The following is a 12500-nucleotide window of genomic DNA, read 5'->3' as shown; positions in this document are numbered from 1 at the left end:
TGCGGTGCACTCAATGGAGAGTGATGAAGTTGAATCTTTCTGTGTTATATTCAATGGTTGGTTTATGCACATCATAGTCACATGACAAGACGACTACTCCAGTGTAGAATTTGAATGGAATTTGAATTTATTTCTGTGTCTTTCCGCATGCCTGAAATGACTCGTCTAACCAGTTTTACATGTACTGTGTCATCGTCCTCCAACAAGCAGAAATAGAAACCTGACCACACCCACATCCAACCTACCTCCTCCTACCTTTACGCTTAAAAAAAATGTCCTGATTGGCCAATCCACAACCCCTCCCTCCCTGGGCTCCTCCTCAGTGTTCTGAGGAAGTCAGCTGTCACTCTGCTGCTGCTTCTCAGTGTGTGAAGTTGCTGTTAGGAAGATTTACAATATGGCGTCAGTGTCTCCTCTGGAGGAGGATTCCTTCACTTGTCCAGTCTGCCTGGAGCTGTTGAGGGATCCAGTGACTATTCTCTGTGGACATAATTTCTGTATGAGGTGCATTAAGAGCTGCTGGGATCAGGAGGATAGTAAAGGAGAATACAGCTGCCCCCTGTGCAAAGACACCTTCAACTCCAGGCCTGTCCTCCATAAAAACCGTCTGATGTCTGAAATGGTGGAAATGTTCAGGAAGACCAGCATCCAAGCTGCTGCTCCTGCTCGCTGTTATGCTGGACCTGGAGATGTGGCATGCGACGTATGCACCAGTCGAAAACTCAAAGCTGTCAAGTCCTGTTTGGAGTGTCTGATGTCGTACTGTGACACTCACCTGAAAGCTCACAATGCACTTACAGGTAGAAATCACACCATGTTTGATGCCACGGGCCAGCTACAGGAGAGGATCTGTCCCCGTCATAAGAAGGTTTTTGAGATATTCTGCCGCACTGACCAGAGTTGCATCTGCTATCTGTGTACGATGGACGATCATAAAGGCCATGACACAATCACAGCTACGGCAGAGTGGAGTCATAAAAGGTAAGTTGTGGCTTTACTGTCATTTTCATATTTTATGGATAGATTAAATTTTTCTATGCACAGCTTCACTAAATGAATATGAATTGAAATTGAATATGGAGGGGCTGTTCCTTTATTGAGGTAGATAGTGTTTCTTAGATAAAGGTTCAATTGGGTCATTTCACGTGAAATCAGACACTTTGGGACCTGACCGACACATCATACTTGTACGCGCCTGTTTAGGAGCAAGGTAGCACGCCAGAAATGCATTTGTGTGAATCTGACACCAATTTTAAGGGAGAAACAGACTAGGAAAGGTTTACATACGGGGGTAGGACACTATACATTCAGCCTTGATTATATCAGTCAGTGTAAGTCACAAAAAGATGTCTGTGGTGTTATTTGAAAGCTCTTTTCTGGCTCTACAAATTACACAAACAGCATGGAATACAACAACCCTCAGAATATGAATTATGATAAATTGAAAAATTAAAAATTGAATATAAAAAAACTTATTTTTTAAAATGGCCAGTTCCTTGTCTAAACGTAGCCTGCAATGTCATGAACAACACCTGAAATGCTGGTGTTTGGTTCTTTATTCATTTCAGAGATAATGGGACTCAAAAATATGGCATCATACAGATCACCTAGTAATAATATGGTAATACCATAGTAATATCACATGACAGCATGTCTATCGGAATATGTGAAGGATGGAGATGGTCCATGAGGATGCAGGAAGTTCAGTTTCACCTCTCCATTGCTCGGCATACATTCCACAACACATGCTAGCCACTAGTTGACATCATATACAGCTACAACATACCATTTGATGGTTAAACATTTAAACAAATCCTTTACTGAGCTTTTTCTTTCAACCCTGCCTTTTCTGAATACTGAAAATGGTCTAGCTTCCACTGTGTCCATTGACAATGGGCAGAAGCTGTGCAGTTTTTGAGTACCTAGATTAGGGACCGACGAGGGTGCATGGTCCACCGGGATAATGCCCGTTATGCCAGATGGCCAGTCCAGTCCAGTCCTTGACACTACTCTATTACTAATTTATTAGAACTCATTTCAACCTTTATGTCCCATTATCTCTGCAATGAATAAAGAACTAAACACCCCATTTTCAGGTATTGTTTATGACCTTACAGGTTATGTTTAGACAATAAACCGGCCATTTTAAAATACAAGTTTCTTTGATATTCAATTTTAATTTTTTCAATGTATCATAATTCATTTTCTGGAGGTTATTGTATTCCATGCTGTTTGTGTAATTTGTAGAGCCAGAAAAGAGCCTTCAAATAACACATCTTTTTGTGACTTACACTGACTGATATAATCAAGGCTGAATGTATAGTGTCCTACCCTCATATGTAAACCTGTAAATCTGTTTCTCCCGTAATATTGGTGTCGAATTCACACAAATGCAGTTCTGGGGTGCTACCTTGCTACTAAACAGGCACAGCAAGAATGATTGAAATCTGTGTCTGTCGGGTCCCAAAGTGTCTGATTTCACGTGAAATGACCCAATTATCTCATTATGTAAAACATTAACAGGCCAACTTCAGTGTAACCTCTGACCTACTGTACAGTATACTGTGCCATTTATAGGTTCAGAGGCAGCTTGGTTCATGTGCAATGTCTATTGGTGGTTCACCCATGTCCTTTTCAGAGCAATTTTAACAGCAGGAGCTTTGTGTGAATAATTTAAGCAGTCACCCTTTATCTGGCCCTGTATAACATGTACATATCCAGGACTTTGATTACAAAGAAGCCATACAATGCATTCAAATTATGTTAAAAAAAAAAAAAAGGATATCAGCCGATTACTTCATAACATTACATTACATTGCGCTTAGCTGACGCTTTCAATTGTTCAAAGCAACATACAACTATTCATTTTCAGGGTATTAGTTACAGTCCCTGGAGCAATGTGGGGTTAGGTGCTTTCCTCAAGGGCACTTCAGCCCTGGATGGAGATGTAGGGAGAGGTCAGGGGGATTCGAACCGGCAACCCCTAGATTGAAAGAACAACTCTCTAAACACTAGGCCATGGCTGGCATCAAACATGGTGTGATTACTACAGTTGTATGCACAGATGGATGTGCCAAGCGATGGGTTTCTCATTGTGCATGTTGCTGTTTTGATTCCTGATGTTTTCAGGAGGGGTTGGGGCAGAGCCAGAGGAGATGCCATCAGATAATCCAGTTGAAGGAGAAGGAGCTGCAGGAGCTGAGGAAGGCTGTGAAGACTCTCAAGGTGAGAACTGACAAGAGGAGAGGACAATCTGCAGCAGGTTTCTAGTCATGCAGTGAGATTGTAGCTATGATGAGCTGTGACACAAGCAGGGCTCTAATACTGTTTATACAATAGCTAGATCCGGTCAATTTATTTTGCGATATCTGATTGGATGAGACACGTTCTACTGGCATTCTACACGTCGGTAAGGGGGATGATGTCTAGGTGTACATCATCCCCAGAGACTCATCACACCTAATAATCTCTCCGCCGTGGATATAATGTAACCAGGGCAGCGCATTTTGAACTTGTTTCAAACGGGAGATATGCGGAACAACGGACACTTTTTGACATTGAGACAGCAAGGCTATGTCAATTTCATGCAGTGTATGAGAACCGCTGTAATCGGATCTCATTTGCACTACGGGAAAGGGAAGGACGAGGAAGAGATGCCCTTAAAAATATATCAGCAACAAGCTTGCTCTTCACCATGTGCAAATCAATGAATAGTAGGCTACAAAGTGAGTATCTTAGCAAGATACCGAGTGCCATGCAATTTAAAATAATGGCCGCTTGGAACTGGGATGAATTGCCTTTTAGTTTATTGGGAGGGAAAACGCGAACCCCTTTCTCGGGTCCGCACCCACATCAAACGTTTGCCTGAGAAAGTGTTTTGGCAGCAAAGTTGTAGCCTACAGCAGTAGCCTAAAGCAGACATCAGGGTATCATAGGCCTACAAGGGATTGATTTGTGGGTTGTGTGTGTGAGAAAATCGCTTGGATCTCATGCGGGACTGGAGAGGGAAAGATAAGGGAGGAGTGTCTTCACGCAGCTATACTCATGAACGGCCATCCGGGTACTTTGCTCTTAAATTTGCGTTACGCCCCTTTATGGGTGAAAACAAACCGAATGTCTCATTGACTTACATGCTACATCGGCTAACCTAAATGAACACATTCCATGCTTCAGCCACGGCTGTTTGGCTATATTATTTGAACAGCCGGCAACACAACACGTTTTCGGCATGTTGTGCGTGATCGACGCTAGTCTACAGATTCGTATCCTTCGTTTATTAAACCTCAATATCACCAATTGACTTGCATGGGTTGCTTTCCCCGACAAATGGGCGTAACGCACATGGAAAACGTCACGCCGTTCATGAGTATCAGCAAGTGTGCGGTCCACAAAAACAGGGGCGGAGTGGGGGGACTTTTCCTACCGGGAGAATTTTCCCCTTGGCGGCCCTTTACAAAAAAAAAAAACCCAGAGCGAACAACATGGTTTCCTAACCAAAAACACAAAACCCACGAAATCTGAAGTCGTACTACATGTGGACATTAGTGTTGTCAAAATATCAACCTGAAGTGGATGATTGTAGCCTACACCTTGATGAAATGCACAGCCAGTGGTGTAGTCTAGGCCCTACGTAAAACGCAGGTAGGCCAATACGCAGCCATTTCAAAATTTCAGAGATTACAGTATACCCACTCAAAATTGATTGATCCATTATTTAGAACAGCACAAATATATACGGTATACCCACATCAAAAATGCTCAAATATACAGTATACCCACTTCAAAAAGTAGACTACACCACTGCAGCCATCATCACAGTCCAAAGCAATAGAACTAGTTGCAGGTTAGGATACATCATGCTACTGTTCCATGCAAATGTGTACTCCACTGTCATTTTGACAGTTTGTAGGCCTATTTAATTATAGTTTAAGGAAGACAGGATGAGCACGGGCACAACGTTTTGAGTGTGGGGATTTTTAGAAGAGTAGGCTATAGCTTACAAAAAGTCAGTCTACATTGTGCATTAAATCCACCATACAGCAAATAAGCCAAACCTAACATACCTAGCACAACCATAAGTCAACAAAATGTATTAAACGGTGTAGGCCTACCTTTAAACACTGTCTTTGTTGCAGCAAATGTCTTTGTTTCTTGCAATCACTCCACTTTAATCCACAGTTTAGTCTACACACCCAGCACTGGTCACATCAGAATCTTGTGTGGTAATTATTTTGTTCCATTTCTTCAGACATTACATAGGCTACATCCTAAATGTGCCACATATAAATATACGAATGATAATAATATTATTTCGAGTATAAGGAGATATACCGGACCAGTAGTTCTAACAAATCAATGCCATCAAAACAAAACGGCGTCTGTTAGCTGCAGTTCTCTTCCTTACCACTTGGTGGAGTCTGTTCGTAACCCAAGTCAATAACCACAGATCGTAACCCAAGTCAATAACCACAGAGCAAGTGAATCTGGGCTGGCAGACTGTAAACTGTAACAGTCATGTGGAAATCGGAAAATAGATCATAACTTATTCATATTTCCATCCTTTGGTAACCAATCTAAATAGCACAGGTTCTTCAAATACTTAAAACGAAACTGTGTCACTAAGATCTAGTAAACTTCCGCGATCTACGGTGTATGGAAACTATCAGTAGAGAAGGGGTGTGGCCAATTTACAGTTTGACACCGTCAGTGAGGTATTGCCGGCTGGTACACCGTATAAATACCGGCTAGTCAAGATTATTCAGATATAGCACTGCGGAAAGAAGGAAACCAGCGCTTGTCAAAACATACAGGAGATTTCAGGGCTGGTTATAAGTCCCCGATCTCCCGATGGCCACTCCGTGCCTGCACAAAAATGTGAAAATCAATGTCGGCCAAAGACTTATTAAAGTAGCCAAATGTAACTAATAAACATTTATTCGAAAATGTATTCTGGTATTTTGTTGGCAATTGAACTCAGCCTTCGGCTTCGTGCCTATGGCCGAACCACACCCGGGAGGATGTCAGTGCACATCATCCCTCCCACTTGGGTCATATTGCTTAATTGGCAAACAAACTTCACAAACATGCACAGTTAGTGTCATTTTAAAACTGCATTGTCAATGTAGCCACTGTGTGTGTGTGTGTGTGTGTGTGTGTGTGTGTGTGTGTGTGTGTGTGTGTGTGTGTGTGTGTGTGTGTGTGTGTGTGTGTGTGTGTGTGTGTGTCTGTGTCTGTGTCCTATCAGTCTGGTGCACAGACAGCAGTGAAGGAGAGTGAGAGGATGTTTACTGAGATGATCCGTTCCATTGAGAGAAGGTGCTCTGAGGTGACAAAGCTGATCAGAGCTCAGGAGAAGGCTGAGGAGAGTCGGGCGGAGGGACTCCTGAAGCGACTGCAGCAGGAGATTGCTGAGCTGAAGAGGACAGATGCTGAGATGAAGCAGCTTTCACTGACTCAGGATCCCATTTACTTCCTCAAGGTATTATACGTACAGAGCTAGAGTGAGAGCTTCCATTGACTTTAAAGGAGTCATCCAGTGTAAAATGGCTGAAGTGGCTTTAAAATGTGATGCTGAGGGCTAAGTTTGGATACTAACAAAACCTGTGGACAATATATTATCCCTTACCCAATTTCCAAGTTTTTTACCAATGGCCTCTGTGCAGAACATGGGGTCCATCGATGGTGATCCATGCAGTGATATGACCAGAAGGACCTTCAGCCAAAGCCGCTTCTTTAAGCTCCTGAAGGAATCTGTGTCTACACTGAAGATTCAGGAGAAATTAGATTCCATCTTCAAGCAGGAAATAGTCAAGATATCTGCAGCAGGTTTGACAAACCTAACAAATGCAATTTAAAAATCACATTTAACAAGTTTGATGTCAACAGCTGTGTTTTTCACATCACTCAAAACAATGTTCTATATTCTTCTTTACGTGTATCTCAAAACAGCAACTAAGGAACAAATCACCCTGGACAGAGAATGTGAGTCTCTCTCTCTCTCTCTTTCTCTCTTTCTCTCTCTGTCTCTCTCTGTCTGTCTCTCTCTCTCTCTCTCTCTCTCTCACTCACTCACTCACTCTCACACTCACACTCACACTCACACTCACACTCACACTCACACTCACACTCACACTCACACTCACACTCACACACACACACACACACACACACACACACACACACACACACACATTTAGGCAACAACACTTGACATTTAGACAACAACACGTGTGGGCAGATACCCACATATTAGTGAAAAAAAGACATGGATGTGAACTGGATGAATATGATCTACCTCATTAAACCAAACTGCATACAGTTAAGTGTCATTATGTGTACCCATCGATGCCCAGCCCTCCCAATCCATACTCATGAACGGCGCGACATCACATTTGGGGGAAAGCCAATGCAAGTGAATTGGTGGGAAAGAATCAACGAAAGACAAGGACCTGTAGACTAGCATTGTTCACGCTCAACATGCCAAAAACGTGTTGTTTTGCCGGCTGTTCAAATAATATAGCCAAACAGCCGTGGCTGAAGCATGGACTATGTTCATTTATGCTAGCCGATGTAGCATGTACTGTAAGTTAATGAGACATTCGGTTTGATTGCTGCCATAAAGGGGCGTAATGCACATGTACGAGCAGAGTACCCGGATGGCCGTTCATGCGTATTGGATGTGAGATGCATGTGGGTGAATGTGTGTCTCTGTGTTGGTCTGCAGATACTGATCCTGAACTGCCAGTCAGGAGAACAAGCAGTAAGAAGAGCCTACATCCAAACAGTAAGACACTACTGAGGACCTCTAACAGCCTCCACAGCCTTTCATTCAAACATGAACATTTCAAACACAAACAAACACAAACACACACACAGACACACACAGACACACACAGACACACAGACACACAGACACACACACACACACACACACACACACACACACACACACACACACACACACACACACACACACGCACACGCACACGCACACACAGAGCTTTCATTACCATTTGCACATGTAGTGCGTTATTCCAATAGTTGGTCAGTTGGTCAGATAGAAACCTTTGAGGAAGACAGAAAGTAGAGATTTTCATAATGTTATGTAAGTCAAATAAATACTCTGGCCTTCTCCATGCTGAGAACAAAGAAATATGGCCACGTTTACATGATGTTACTTCATTAATTATTCTGAAGTAATTAGTTTCGTCGAGTTTAACTTGCATTTTCATCAAGATTGAGTGCCAGCCATTTTCAAATTCAGACCGGGGGGTTGCCAGGCTTTTTTCAACATTTGAGTGATTTTTCAAGAGCCATAAAAAATTGAATTTTTTGTCTATGTGAACAACAAACATACCAGATCAACGTGTTAGGCCTCACCCCCCATAAAAAAATTACTTGATATCAAGTCTTTGACACTGTGCCATACATTCTGAAAAGACTTGTGTTCAAGTCCATGGCACTCAAAGAGCTACTTTCACATTGTGAAGTGTTTAGTTGATGTTTTCAAAGCGGAATTGAGCATTTTTTAGAATTCAGTTCAGGTTTATTCTGAAATAAATGTTTTACGTAAACAAAGCCAATGTGTCTGGAAACGGATTGTTAATTGAAGATCTCTGACTGGGAATGTAAAATAAGCTTTCATGCTGTGGGTAATTTGTCTGAGAAGAAAATATTCTAGCAAACAGCATCAGCGCCAGCCATGGGAGATATAGGGCCCAGAATTGGGTCCCCATTACATTGTATGTGTTGGGCAGCGGCCCTTTCAGATTACTTTGTCCTGGGCCCAGCAAAAGCTGTCAGCAGCCCTGACTGTAATTAGCTAACGAGTGCAGTAATCAATCCACACTCCACAAAGGGACATACAGTGCACCTCCATCTTTAGCTGTCTGTTTCACAGGAGATGCTGCCCTGATGTCTTTACCTGTCTGTTTCACAGGAGATGCTGCCCTAACTATGGAGATGGGGATTGTGTGTGTGTGTGTGTGCATATTGTGTTCATGTTTAGGCCAATGTGACGTTTTCTATTTCAGTGTCCGATGGCCAGGATCTTATTGGTGAACCAGTGACCAGAGAGGACTTCTTACAGTGTGAGTTGGACACACGCACGCACGCACTGACGCACACTCACTCACACACACACACACACACACACACACACACACACACACACACACACACACACACACACACACACACACACACACACACACACACACACACACACACACACACACACACACACACACACACACACACACACACACAGTGTATCACTCCTGGACTCTGCGTCTCTACAGCTCCAGCTCCTCTTCCCATCACAATAATAAAGATACTAAACTCCCTCTAGTGGCAGAACTGTGCACTACACACCCATACTGTAGCTGCCACTCCACTTCCCAGTCACACACACACACACACACACACACACACACACACACACACACACACACGCACACACACACACACACACACACACACACACAGAAATAAAACCCTGTTTGTGTCCTGCCTTCTCCTCCTCCAGATTCCTGTCACTTCACTCTGGATCCAAACACAGCACACAAACACCTCCTTCTGTCTGAGGGGAACAGGAGGGTGGAGAGGAGACCTGAGGCCCCTCAGCCATATCCTGATCATCCAGACAGATTTGATGAGTGTTGTCAGGTACTGTGCAGAGAGGGTGTGTCTGCACGCTGCTACTGGGAGGTTGAGTGGAGTGGGGAGGTTTATATAGTAGTGTCATATAAAAGTATCAGCAGGAAAGGATTGGGTAATACGTGTGGGTTTGGATATAATGATCTGTCCTGGAGCCTGTACCTCGGCAGCACCTACTCCTGTTTCATACACAATGCTGAACAGACTAAACCTCCCTCTAGTGGCCAGCTCCAGAATAGGAGTGTATGTGGATCACAGGGCAGGAACTCTGGCCTTCTACAGCATCTCTGGAGACACAATGACCCTCCTGCACAGAGTCCACACCACATTCACACACACACTCTACCCTGGGTTTTATTTATATAGGGAATCATCATCAATGAAGCTGTTGTAATTTCTGTGGGGCCTCTGCATTCCACACTCTCTCTCTCTCTCTCTCTCTCTCTCTCTCTCTCTCTCTCTCTCTCTCTCTCTCTCTCTCTCGTCGCACTCAGACTCCTCTCTCTCTCTCTCTCTCTCTCTCTCTCTCCACACAAACTATTCATCACACCCTAGCCTTTATTTAGATGATGGGTCATCAGTGAAGCTGTTGTGAGGCTCCTACAGGTAAATGCTGCTCCTGTGGGTCATTCAACACACACACACACACACACACACACACACACACACACACACACACACACACACACACACACACACACACACACACACACACACACACACACACACACACACACACACACACACACACACACACAGCATGAAAGTCATTTTAATTGTGAAGAGTAAATGTAAAGTCAGTATGTTGGTCATCATGATAACAGTACACAATACAAGAAATGTATTAGCAGGGCCGTTTCACTGAATTTGGGGACCCTCGGCAAAGACAGACATGAGGGCCCCCTTTTTCTCTTCAGAGTGTTGAGGAGGGAGTCCTACAAGATAGATTTTGAGCAGCATCGCTGCATTTTTGGTTGCACTTTTTTGGCCGTTGAATTCATTTAGATTTTGCTTCACTCACAAAGTTGTCATCACTGTCATTTGAATACAAGTATATAACCAAGTATTACCAGGGCCCCCCTTTCAAGTGGGGGCCCTAGGGAACTGCCTAGTTTGCTTGCCTGGTTGTGACTGGCCTGTGTATTGGACTGAACATTTATGTAACATTAGGGCACTTGTGATTTTTGTTTGGTGTAGGGGTCTATGGGTGTAAGGCTCATTGTGTCTCATTTTGCTTTTTCATTTGGTGTCAAATACTAATGAAGGCCTACATAATGAAGCTGCTTGAGTATGGGGGTGATGTGCTGCCAGGGTCTAGTGCCTGGTCTAGTAACTGGTGTCAAAGATTAATGAAGGCCTACATAATGAAATTATTACTCCAAGTCATTACTCCAAAAACGTAACACTTGTGAAGAGTAAATTTGATGCAGGAGAGATTTTTTAATTGTGAATTTTAGAGTGAATGTAAAGTAAGTCTGTTAGTCATGATCATTATAGTACACAGTGCTTCACAGCACACACAATACATTTGTACACGTGTTGGAATGAACATTTATGGATTATAAATATCAGAATGGACATCTATGTAGCATTAGCGTACTTGTGATTTTTGTTTGGTGTAGGGGTCTTGGTGTGTTGTTTTACTTAATTTGTCTCAATGATTAACGTACATGTGCATAATAAAGTAACTTCTGCATAAATGTTCCACTTGTGAGGAGATTCTTTGCTTGCCCCTGCAGGAGAAGGACTCGAACCTGCGACCCTGTAACCTAAACTAAACTCTGGCCACGATTGTGGACAATGCCCACGGCCAATGGATAGCCATCCAAGTTGTGTGGTTTTATCTAAAACCCTGGCTCGTGATCGGACACACACACACACACACACACACACACACACACACACACACACACACACACACACACACACACACACACACACACACACACACACACACACACACACACACACACACACGAAATAAAGTACACCAGGAAAAGTTTATGGTACACAAGAGAAAACACTTTATTGGGAACCACTGACTTTAATCAGATGAAACATCATTATAATTAACACAAGCAGTGATGGGGTGAGGAGCAGGAAGAGTGTGGGTTGGCTTATGGCCATCAGAATTATACTTCCTGTATATGACCAGAAGACTTCAGAAGCCAATGGGGGGCTTATGCACCTCATAATTATACTGTGACAAGACCAGAAGACCTGCCCACTCAATTGAGAGTGTTGCATTTGACTCTCAAAGTGTTAATCAGAGAAAACATCTTGGAAAGGTGTCTGGCAGGCCAGTGCGTAGGAATGAGTTGGGAGAAGGATGTATGATGGAAAGGAGAGATGCAGGAAGAGGTTAGACCTGCAATTCTAACCGCAGCATTTTGGATTAGTTGCATCTGCCTGAGTGCCTTTTTTGGGAAGACCTATAAGTAGGCTAGAGTCAACTACTGGTAATAAACACTGGATTAATTTCTCCATTATCTTGTTAAGATACAGATCCCTTAATCTTAACTACAGTATATTCCTAAAATGATTTATGCTTTTGATGTGAGCATTGAAAGTGAGATTACTGTCAACATCACACCAAGGTTTTTGACACAAGACTATTAAGTGATTTGTATTCTGTTCATCGGGTTATTCTAACTTGCTAGCCTGCTTAAAAGTTTATTTTCAAGCAAATAATGAATCTCCATCCTATAGCTTAATTTCATGATTTTTGCATTATGCAGGGGTAGGCCTACTAAGTAGCTACAGTTAGGGCCAGAAATATTTGGACAGCAACACAATTATTATCCTTTTCCACCCTATACACCACCACAATGGATTTGAAATAA

General features: G+C 42.9%; 1 pseudogene; it reads left to right on the top strand.

Annotated features, from left to right (window-relative positions):
• The first annotated feature begins 397 nt into the window (after positions 1 to 397).
• On the top strand, positions 398 to 10051 carry LOC134446504 (E3 ubiquitin-protein ligase TRIM16-like; annotated as a pseudogene).
• The last annotated feature ends 2449 nt before the right edge of the window (positions 10052 to 12500 follow it).

Source organism: Engraulis encrasicolus, chromosome 3, assembly GCF_034702125.1.
Source record: "Engraulis encrasicolus isolate BLACKSEA-1 chromosome 3, IST_EnEncr_1.0, whole genome shotgun sequence".
Taxonomy (NCBI): Eukaryota; Metazoa; Chordata; class Actinopteri; order Clupeiformes; family Engraulidae; genus Engraulis; species Engraulis encrasicolus.
This window is presented reverse-complemented; position numbering and strand designations above follow the sequence as displayed.